The sequence below is a fragment of the Arachis hypogaea genome, chromosome 18 (assembly GCF_003086295.3).
Source record: "Arachis hypogaea cultivar Tifrunner chromosome 18, arahy.Tifrunner.gnm2.J5K5, whole genome shotgun sequence".
NCBI classification, from domain to species: domain Eukaryota; kingdom Viridiplantae; phylum Streptophyta; class Magnoliopsida; order Fabales; family Fabaceae; genus Arachis; species Arachis hypogaea.
Window position 1 is genome coordinate 72,703,706 of NC_092053.1, and position 9,174 is coordinate 72,712,879.

Sequence of the window (9,174 nt, forward strand, 5' to 3'; positions counted from 1 at the left end):
TTTTTGAAACATAGTATATATATAACAACACATCAATGCATATAGTTTCTATAGTATTACATGAGTATGCCCCCCCAAAATTTCCTAGTATTTCTCAACAAGCATAAAACACATTTTCATCAACCCAAGTTCCCACATTTTTTTCACACTTAAACACTACACACTCTCACTAACTTAAGCTATTCAAAGATTCAAAATAGGGACATTCATTATTTTTCCGCTTATAGCTAGTGGTGTGCTCAATCAAGAATAAAAGGGAATTAAAAGGCTCAAAGTGGTAAGCAAAGGTAAATAAAATGGTAGGCTTTTTGGGTTAAGTGAGTTATAAAGGAATAATGGCCTCAATCACATACTTGCATAAATATACATTAAACAATGGATATATAGAATTAAACAAACCAAAGATTACAATCATAAAGAAGAGCAACACACAAGAATAAAGTGAGTGGTTGAATAATGCAACCACACAATAAGGCTCAAAATCTCACAAGTTATGTGTGCTTTAACTCAAAAACTATATTCCACAATGTATGAATCATGCAAGTTTCAAAAAAATTTCAACTCAATTCAATTTGAATTTCAATACCCTATAAAAAGTAGGTTTCTTGGAAATTTCATTAAATTGACTAACATTTATTCTATATATATATATGATGTGATTGGATGAAAAAGGTAAAAAATTCTAAGTTTAATTCCTAATTTCAATCAAACCAAAATAGCAAGTATATAGGAAATCAAACTTAGATGCAATCATCACATCATCCAAAATCACAATCAAGCCTAAAAACCAAAAAGCATATGTAAAAGCTAATATTAAAAGCAAAATGTCAAAATATGCATAACTACTATATAATACTAAGTTATGTACAAGCAAAATTTAAAAGTGTAATAAACTAAGAAAGTGCAATAAACTGAGTAAAAAGTTTCTCAGAAGGATAAAATATATACAAAGTACCAAAAAAAACATAAAAAGAAACTACACTAAAAGTGTTAAAAAATGAAGCTTGTCACCCAAAATGCGCTTGCTGAAGATGCACAACCTCCCCACACTTAAAATGTAGCACCGTCCTCGGTGCTCACGATCATGCGGAGTGGAAGGAGTCATCACTATGTCACCATACAAAAGTGGCTGCGAGAGTGATGGTGGTGCTGAAAAAGAAAGAGCTAAGTCACAAAATAGCATATGTATGAAGTGAACAGATAATATAAATTTGAATGAAAGCACACATGAGATTCAAGTTAGAAGAAGTAACTTCCAATCAAATAAAAGAATCTAAGAAAGCTAACTTACTTGTTTATCAAAGAGAAAAAGAAGAAAGGAGCGTTATTGCTATGCTAGAAGAAAAAGAAAACAGGTAAAAGGTTAAAAGGAAAGTTAGTTGAAAAGGAAAAGAAAAGTCAAAAGGTCGGTGAAGAAAAGAAAACAGTTAAAAAGTTAGTGTTAGTTGAAAAGAAAAAGAAAGTTAAAAGTTATGTGAGTAAAAAAAAAATAGTCAGTTGAAAAAGAAAAGAAAGAAAAGATAGTCAAAAGTTATGGAGAAGAAGTTAGTTGAAAAAGAAAAGAAAAGGTCTAAAGTTATGAAAAGGAAAAGAAAGAGTTAGTTGAAAACAAAAGAGAAAGGCAAAAGTTATGGTCATAGCAAAACCGTCCCTAAATTCTGAAAATTTCCAAAGTTCCAAAACAAGCAAGTTCATGTTCAACTTCTCAAAATAAAATATGCCTTATGCTTAACTGAGTAATGCGATTTTAGTGGGCATATAATCAAAGAATAGTGGGCACATCCATTTAGCATAAGGTGAGACATTTTGGTGTTGATAAAGGTAAGGAAAATTCAAACTCCAAATTATAACGAGGCATAAAAGTCACAAGTTGAAACAAAAATTGAAAACCTCATGATCTATGTGGCTTAATGTAAGTTAGGCATGAATAAAATGAATCAAATCAGCCACATAGATTAAAAACCTTCAATCTTGTGAGTTTATACAAAAGAGGCTCTAATTTTCAAAAGAATTTCAAGTTTATGGTCAATTTGAAAATTCACTTGAACTATTCAATGCATAGAAGTAAATTAGCATTACAAACAAGCAAAGAATGTTAGAAGCATGACCAAAACTTGCAAAGAAGTTCTTGAGGAAATCAGAAATCATGTAGCAAACAAGGGTCTATTTTGACACAGAAATCTGTCAAATATAATCTTGTGGCCCCAAATAACACAATGTCACTTAATAAAATAAGGATAGGAAAAATCCGGCAGCATTTCAGCAGTAAATTGGTCATTTCCAATTCAACCAATCAATTCAAATTCCATATGAGTTCATTGACAATTAAAAACACAAAAACGAGATATGTAATCATGTGAAGTAAGCAAATGAGACAACATGGATTGAAAAATCAGCAGCAGTCAAATTTGAAGCAAGAACAAAATGGAAACTTGAAATGGAGCAATTGACAATTCAATTTAAATTCAAGAAAAACAGTATCACTCCATCAACAATGAATCATTCAATAAGCAAGCATTCTGAATTCAAACACTTTAAACCAAATTGAGTTCAATGATTTGGCTCAAATCAGAATTTCAAGAAAAATATAGCACCAAAACAGCAACAAGGAACAATCCAGCAGCATTTTTTTCTTGAATTCAACAACCAATCACAAGTATTCAACATGAATTTAAACAACTAAGCACCTTGAGTCAAGTGATTGAGTTCAAATTGGAACAAAATAGCAGCAAAAACAACTCAAATTCATACATTAAGCAAAAGTCATCACTGCACAAGCAACCATTAACAATATTTAGCAGCTGGTTCATCCCAAATAGCCATGAATAAAAGCACAGCAGTAAGAAACAACAGTAATTGATTCAGTCAGTATTCCTTTCATTGAATTCAATAACTACTCCACAAGCAAGCAACATGAATCCAAACAAATGCACCTAACTGAATCAAGTGAATAGGTTCAAATTAAAATAAGAACTCAGCATCAACTAGCCAGGATAAGGCAGCAATAAACCAATATGCAGCAGCATCAAACTAGCCAAATTAGCACAGGGGCAAATCATCACCAGCAACAAACAAGCCAAGAAAAACCAATAAAATAGCAACATTTCCAAACAGCATTATTAATCAAAACAACCTAAATCCACTATCCATGCTAGATTCTCTAACCACCTAATCAACTAAACATGCATAACTAACTAAACTAAATGAAGCAAAATTAACTATAAGCAGTAAACTAATGAACGAAATAGAATTCAATGAATGAAAAATAGAAACCTATTCTTGCTTCCAGAAGGCAATGGAGGGTAAAGAGAGCAATGGGATGGTGGTATATGGAGATTGGGTGGAAGGGGTGGTAAAGGTTGAGGGGACGCCGGCAGTTATAGTGGTGTCGCGGCTGTTATGGTGACAGGGGGTTAGGAGAAGATAGAAGTGAGAGAAGAGGAAGAAGAAAGGGAATGGTGTGAAGGGGTGAGTGGTAGTCGACGGTGGTGGTCGGCGGTTGCGGTGGCGATGGCGGTGGATCAGTGGTCAGGGGAAGAGGAAATGGCGGTTCAGTGGTGATGATGAGACTCGATGATGAAGCTGATGGTGGACGTTGGTTGGCTCCGAGAAGATGAAAGGAGAACAAGAAGATAGGCTAGGGTTCAGACAAGGGGGAAAGAACTCTCCAGCAGTTGTGGGTGAAGGGAGGAGGTTAGACGCGGTGACTGGAGGCTGGTTCGGGGTGAAGCAGGGGCTGGCGTGAAGAAAACTAGGTTTCGACAAATAAAAGAGAAGAGGGTTGGTATGGCTGAGGGTAGAGAAAGGAGGCTGGACGGCGATGTGGGGCTGGTTGTCCGAGAGGAGGGGTGGTGGTGTTGGTTGGTGGCGCTGGCGATTAGGGTTCTGGCGGCGCAGGGTGGTAGCGTGATGATGGTCTGAGGCAGGGAAGAAGGAGATAGGGATGAACGTTGGGGAAGGAGAAGAGGGCTACTGAGGAGTCACAGGGTTCGCACCTCAGGGGGCTGTGCGGACTCACCGACCGTGCCGGCGCTCTCAACAGAGGAGGGAGAATTGGAGGTGCATACGCACCAAGGTTCGTGCGTACACACGGAGATGAAAATGGGCCATTGTGCATATGCACACGCTGTGCGAATGCTACAGGCACAAGGGGTGTTCGAGAGTGTAAGTGCGTACGCACAGTAATTTTTTTTTTTTCAAAATTAGAATTTCATCCAACATTTCAAAATGCATATAAAAAAAATTAATAGAAAAAAATAAGCAACTATTTACATTAACTTTAAAATTAATCCAAAATTATTTTTTCCAAATCAAAATTATGGAGTATTTACAAACAAAAATCTACCCAAAATTAAATAAACCATCCAAAAACTAATTGAAAAATTTTAAACATGCCATTCAAGCTAAAAAGGTGATTTAAAGAAAAATTACCATTTTAAAACAAAAATCTATTAAGGCAAGCTAACAACCAAGAGACATATTTACAAGCAAAAACAAGCAACCAATAAAAACAAACTATTCCCATATTCACATATTAACAATAGCCAACAATGTAACGCCATTGCAATTCCCTCGCAATGGCGCCAAATTTTATGTAGAGAATTATTGCCAGTTGATAAACCACTATTTTATGGTTTATATTGTGTTTAATTGTGTGGTTTTGTCATGATCCTTGCCCACTTATTCCTCAATTTAGCATGCATTTAGATTTCCTTCCTAAATTCAGTACATGTTTGAAAATTGCTTCCTAGAGACTTTAATGATTCACTTTTAATTCTCCTTTATTCCATTCGATGCCGTGATCTGTGTGTCAAGTGTTTCAGGCCCCATAGGGCATGAATGAGATGGAGATTGGAGAGGAAGCTAGCAAAAATGGAAGGAACACAAGAAATTGAGGAGATAACCAGCGAGAAGTGACGCGGTCGCATGGCTCACGCGACCGCGCAAAGGAGCGCAAATCGCAGCGACGCGGCCGCATGGCTTGCGCGGCCACGCGGATTGGAAAGCACAGCCGACGCGGTAGCGTGGACGACGCGAACGCGTGGAGAGGAAAAAGTGCAAGCGACGCGTCCGCATGGACGACGCGATCGCGTGACATGTGCGATCTGCATAATCTGCAGAATTTGATGGGGGCGATTTTGGGCCTTATTTCGGCCCAGTTTTTGGCCCGGAACAGCAGATTAGAGTCAGAGAATATGCAGAAACAACAGAGACATTCATTCAGTAGTTTTAGATCTAGTTTTTCACTCTCTTAGGTTTTTTTCTCTCTAGTTTTAGGATTTTAATTTTCAATTGATCGTAGCATTGGAACATTGAGAAGAGTTATTTCCTCATCAAGACATCATCATTCTAGTTTGTTCTCTTAACTTGGTTCTAATCTTCCATGTTCTTTGTTATGTTCAATTTTGTCATTCAGATACTTTTATGATTATTTAATGCAAGGATTATTTCTTTTTAATTCAATTTCAATATCAATAATCATGTCTTCTTTTAATTTCCTTTCATGTGCCATGGATTCTTTATTTACAATGCGTGAGTAGTTCCCTTACTTGATGGGGAGTTGATTAAAATGAACTCTTGAGTTGGAAGGATTGAAAGAAAATTTGTAATTGGGTTAATTGTTGGATTGCTATCTTGTCACCGATGCCAATCCCTTTGAACTAAGTGGGTTGCAACTTGTGAACAGATCTGGCATTCCCACTTGTTTGACTTTCCTTTACCTAGTAAAGGATAACCAAACAGAACAACCATTAATTATAAATTAATCTTACAATCACACCATCAATGATAGAGATTCCAACCAATCAATTCCCAGTCAAGACTTTTATTTATATTATTTAAAATTCCTCAATTTAATTCCCAATTTACCTAGCTCAACTTCTTGGAACATCTGATTAATAAAACAGCACACTTTTCTACAACTCGTTGGGAGACGACCTGGGACTTAAAACTCCCAGTAATTTTAATTTAAACTCTCTGTGACATATTTCTAAATTGATAGGCAGATTTTCGGGGAGTTAAGAACTATACTCGCAACGTAACCGTTTTAATAAATTTTTAATTCACCAGCTTCTGCTTCCCATCAATTTTTGGCGCCGTTGCCGGGGAGTTGCAATAGAGTGCTAATTTTATTAATTAGAATTTATTTATTTGCATTTTATTTAATTTTGCTACTATGAGCTGCATGTTTCTTCTGTCAAATGACACGTTCACTTCTTGATCCGCGCTTGCTAATATTCGATCCTGAAATTGAAAGGACAATTTCACGAATAAGGCGAGAACAGCGTAGGTTAGCCCGCTCTGAGGGCGGATCTGAAAGTGAATTTGGGGAAGAAACCAGCCCCCGTTCTACTGATTCGGTTGTTTTATGTGCAGAAAACATGGCAGCTAGAAGAGTTACCATTCAGGAGGAAGGAGCTCCTGATTTTACAATGCAACCGTTTCAAGCGCATCATCCAGCGGTAGCTATGGATTTTGAAATAAATACCGCACTGCTAAATTTGATGCCCAAGTTTCATGGCCTACCTGCTCAAGAGCCTATCAAGCACTTGAGAGATTTCCAGGCAGCTTGTTCTACTGTCAGGCGTGATGGCACTGATGAAACTTCAATTCTGCTGAAAGCTTTTCCGTTCTCTCTTGAGGGAAAAGCAAGAGAGTGGTACTACACTCAACCTCTAGCAAATGTATCCAACTGGGATACACTCAGAAAGGAGTTTCTGGAGAAATTCTTTCCATCTGAAGTTACTGATAAACTGAGGAAGGATATCTCTACAATTGTTCAGGACGACAATGAGACTTTCTTTGAATACTGGGAGCGCTTCAATAATCTTCTGGAAGCATGCCCCCACCACATGATTGACAAGATCGTACTACTCAGCTATGTCACACAAGGAATGAGGCCCCAGGATAAGACCACATTGGAAAGTGCCAGCAATGGGTCTATGAAGAAGTACAAGACCACTGATGAAGCTTGGCAATTGATCAGTGATTTAGCTGAATCTACTCGGAACCACAGACAGAAGCAAGGCCGTTCAAGGGCCGTTGCAGAAGTATCTTCTGGCATAGAGACTGCTGCTCTAAATCGAAGCATCTGTGAGATGACCAACCTGCCGAAGCAAATGCAGTTGAATCAACAAGCTCAGCAAACTCAACCGCAGCAAAACCAACAACTAGTCCCACAAAGAATTTGCGGAATTTGTGCTGATTACAGTCATTACACTGATGAATGCCCACAGCTCCAACAAGAAGACAACATGGTGGCATCCACTCACAACTTCTATGACCGCCCAACCAAGGGTACAATCAGAGTGGAAATAATAACCATGGATGGCAGGACAATTCAAACCAGAATTGGAGGGACAACAATAATAGAGGAGGCAGAGATAATCAGGGAAATCAGAGGTGGAATAATAACAACAACAGGCAGCAAAATCAACCTTATCGAGCACCTCACCTGAGGCAAAACCAAGGACCACCGAACAATCAGCAGCAAACCTCTCAATTTACTCATTCTTCTGTATCTTCTAATGAAGATTTATTACAAGCTTTTGAGAAAAGACAACTGGCCATGGAAAATACCATCGTGAACAATATTAACGCCAGTCTGAATGGTTTCACCTCTACTCTGCAAGCTTTTATGTCACAGCTTAGTTCAGCACAAAATTCCAGTAACCAACCTTCAAGCACCACTGGAATCCCCTCTCAACCATTACCCAATCCAAAGGGAGGCATTAATGCCATCACCCTGAGATCCGGAACCACACTGCAGGAGAGGAATCAAGAGGAACCAAGCTCACCAGAATACGCCTCAGCTGAAGAGGTGGTGGAAATCGAAGATGTTGAAGAGGAAGAGGATATACAGGACATAGCTGAAGAAGAGATAGCTCAACCGCAAGAAGGAGCACAAAAAGGCGCAGGCACCACAGAAAACACTACTCCCATTCCATTTCCACAACTTGCAAGGAAGCCCAGGAAGCAGCTGGAACCTGATCCTAAAATGGTAGAAATATTCAAAAAGGTTGAGGTAACTGTTCCCCTTTTTTATGTTATTCAGCAGGTACCTAAATATGCAAAGTTTCTAAAAGACTTATGTATTCATAAAGACAAAATTAATGAATAGAAACTATTCCTTTAGGTAGTTCTATATCTGCTTTAATGGGAGGATTACCTGAAAAATGTAGTGATCCAGGTCCTTGCATAGTTAGTTGTACTATTGGTGGTGTAGTAATTTATGACTGCATGTATGATTTAGGAGCATGTGTCAGTATAATGCCTTTGTCTATATATGATGTTTTAAGGCTCCCTCCCTTAAAAAGGTCGGCAGCTCGTTTTGTGTTAGCAGATAAAAGCATTATTACAGTGGCTGGAGTTGCTGAAGATGTTTTGGTGAACATTAAAGGTCTCACATTTCCCACTGATTTTTATATCTTGGAGATGCCCCATAATGATTCAGATAAGCCATCATCAATCCTACTTGGAAGACCATTCCTGAAGACATCAAAATTCAAATTAGATGCTTTTTCAGGAACATACTCCTTTGAAATAGATGGCCGCATAGTGATCTTCAATCTGAATAGAGTCATTGACAACCCCCCAGAAGATCGTTCTATCTTTCAGTGTGATGTTATAGACGAAAGTGTGGCTGAAGTTCAAAAAGAAGAGTTTGAAGAGAAGCACACTGGACAAGGTCCAAGTGTGGGGACCCTCCTAACTGACAATGAGGACACTTCGCCATTTTCGCAAGTCCCAGAAAACCCAGAGCCTACCCATGATCGAAAGTTAGATTTGAAACCTCTCCCTCCACATCTCAAATATGCTTATCTTGAGGATGAGCAGAAGCTTCCGGTTATTATTGCTAGGGAACTGACTTCTCAACAAGAAGAACAGTTACTTGATGTACTGAGGAAGCATAAGAAGGCAATTGGGTGGAGTTTGGCAAACATAGTGGGAATTAACCCTCAAGTATGCGAGCACAGAATATTTTTAGAAGAAGGAGCAAGACCTGTCCGTCAACCACAAAGAAGATTGAATCCTACCATCTTGGAAGTTGTCAAAAAGAAAGTGACCAGATTATTGGAAGCCGGTATTATATACCCCATTTCAGACAGTGAATGGGTAATCCCAGTACAAGTGGTGCCCAAGAAATCTGGAGTCACTACCGTGAAGAATGAGCAT

At 38.3% G+C, this 9,174-nt stretch overlaps 1 long non-coding RNA gene and 1 other non-coding gene across 2 annotated transcripts; both read right to left on the bottom strand.

Moving 5' to 3' along the window:
• Positions 1–825: 825 nt before the first annotated feature.
• Positions 826–4,204, bottom strand: LOC112771485 (uncharacterized). Its single transcript, XR_003187094.3, has 2 exons — positions 3,274–4,204; positions 826–1,149 (listed from the first exon to the last, which is right to left on the bottom strand). It is a non-coding gene; the product is annotated as an uncharacterized lncRNA (long non-coding RNA).
• A 2,545-nt stretch (positions 4,205–6,749) lies between these two features.
• LOC112773883 (small nucleolar RNA R71) lies at positions 6,750–6,857 on the bottom strand. Its single transcript, XR_003188407.1, has one exon. It is a non-coding gene; the product is annotated as a small nucleolar RNA R71 (small nucleolar RNA).
• Positions 6,858–9,174: the final 2,317 nt, after the last annotated feature.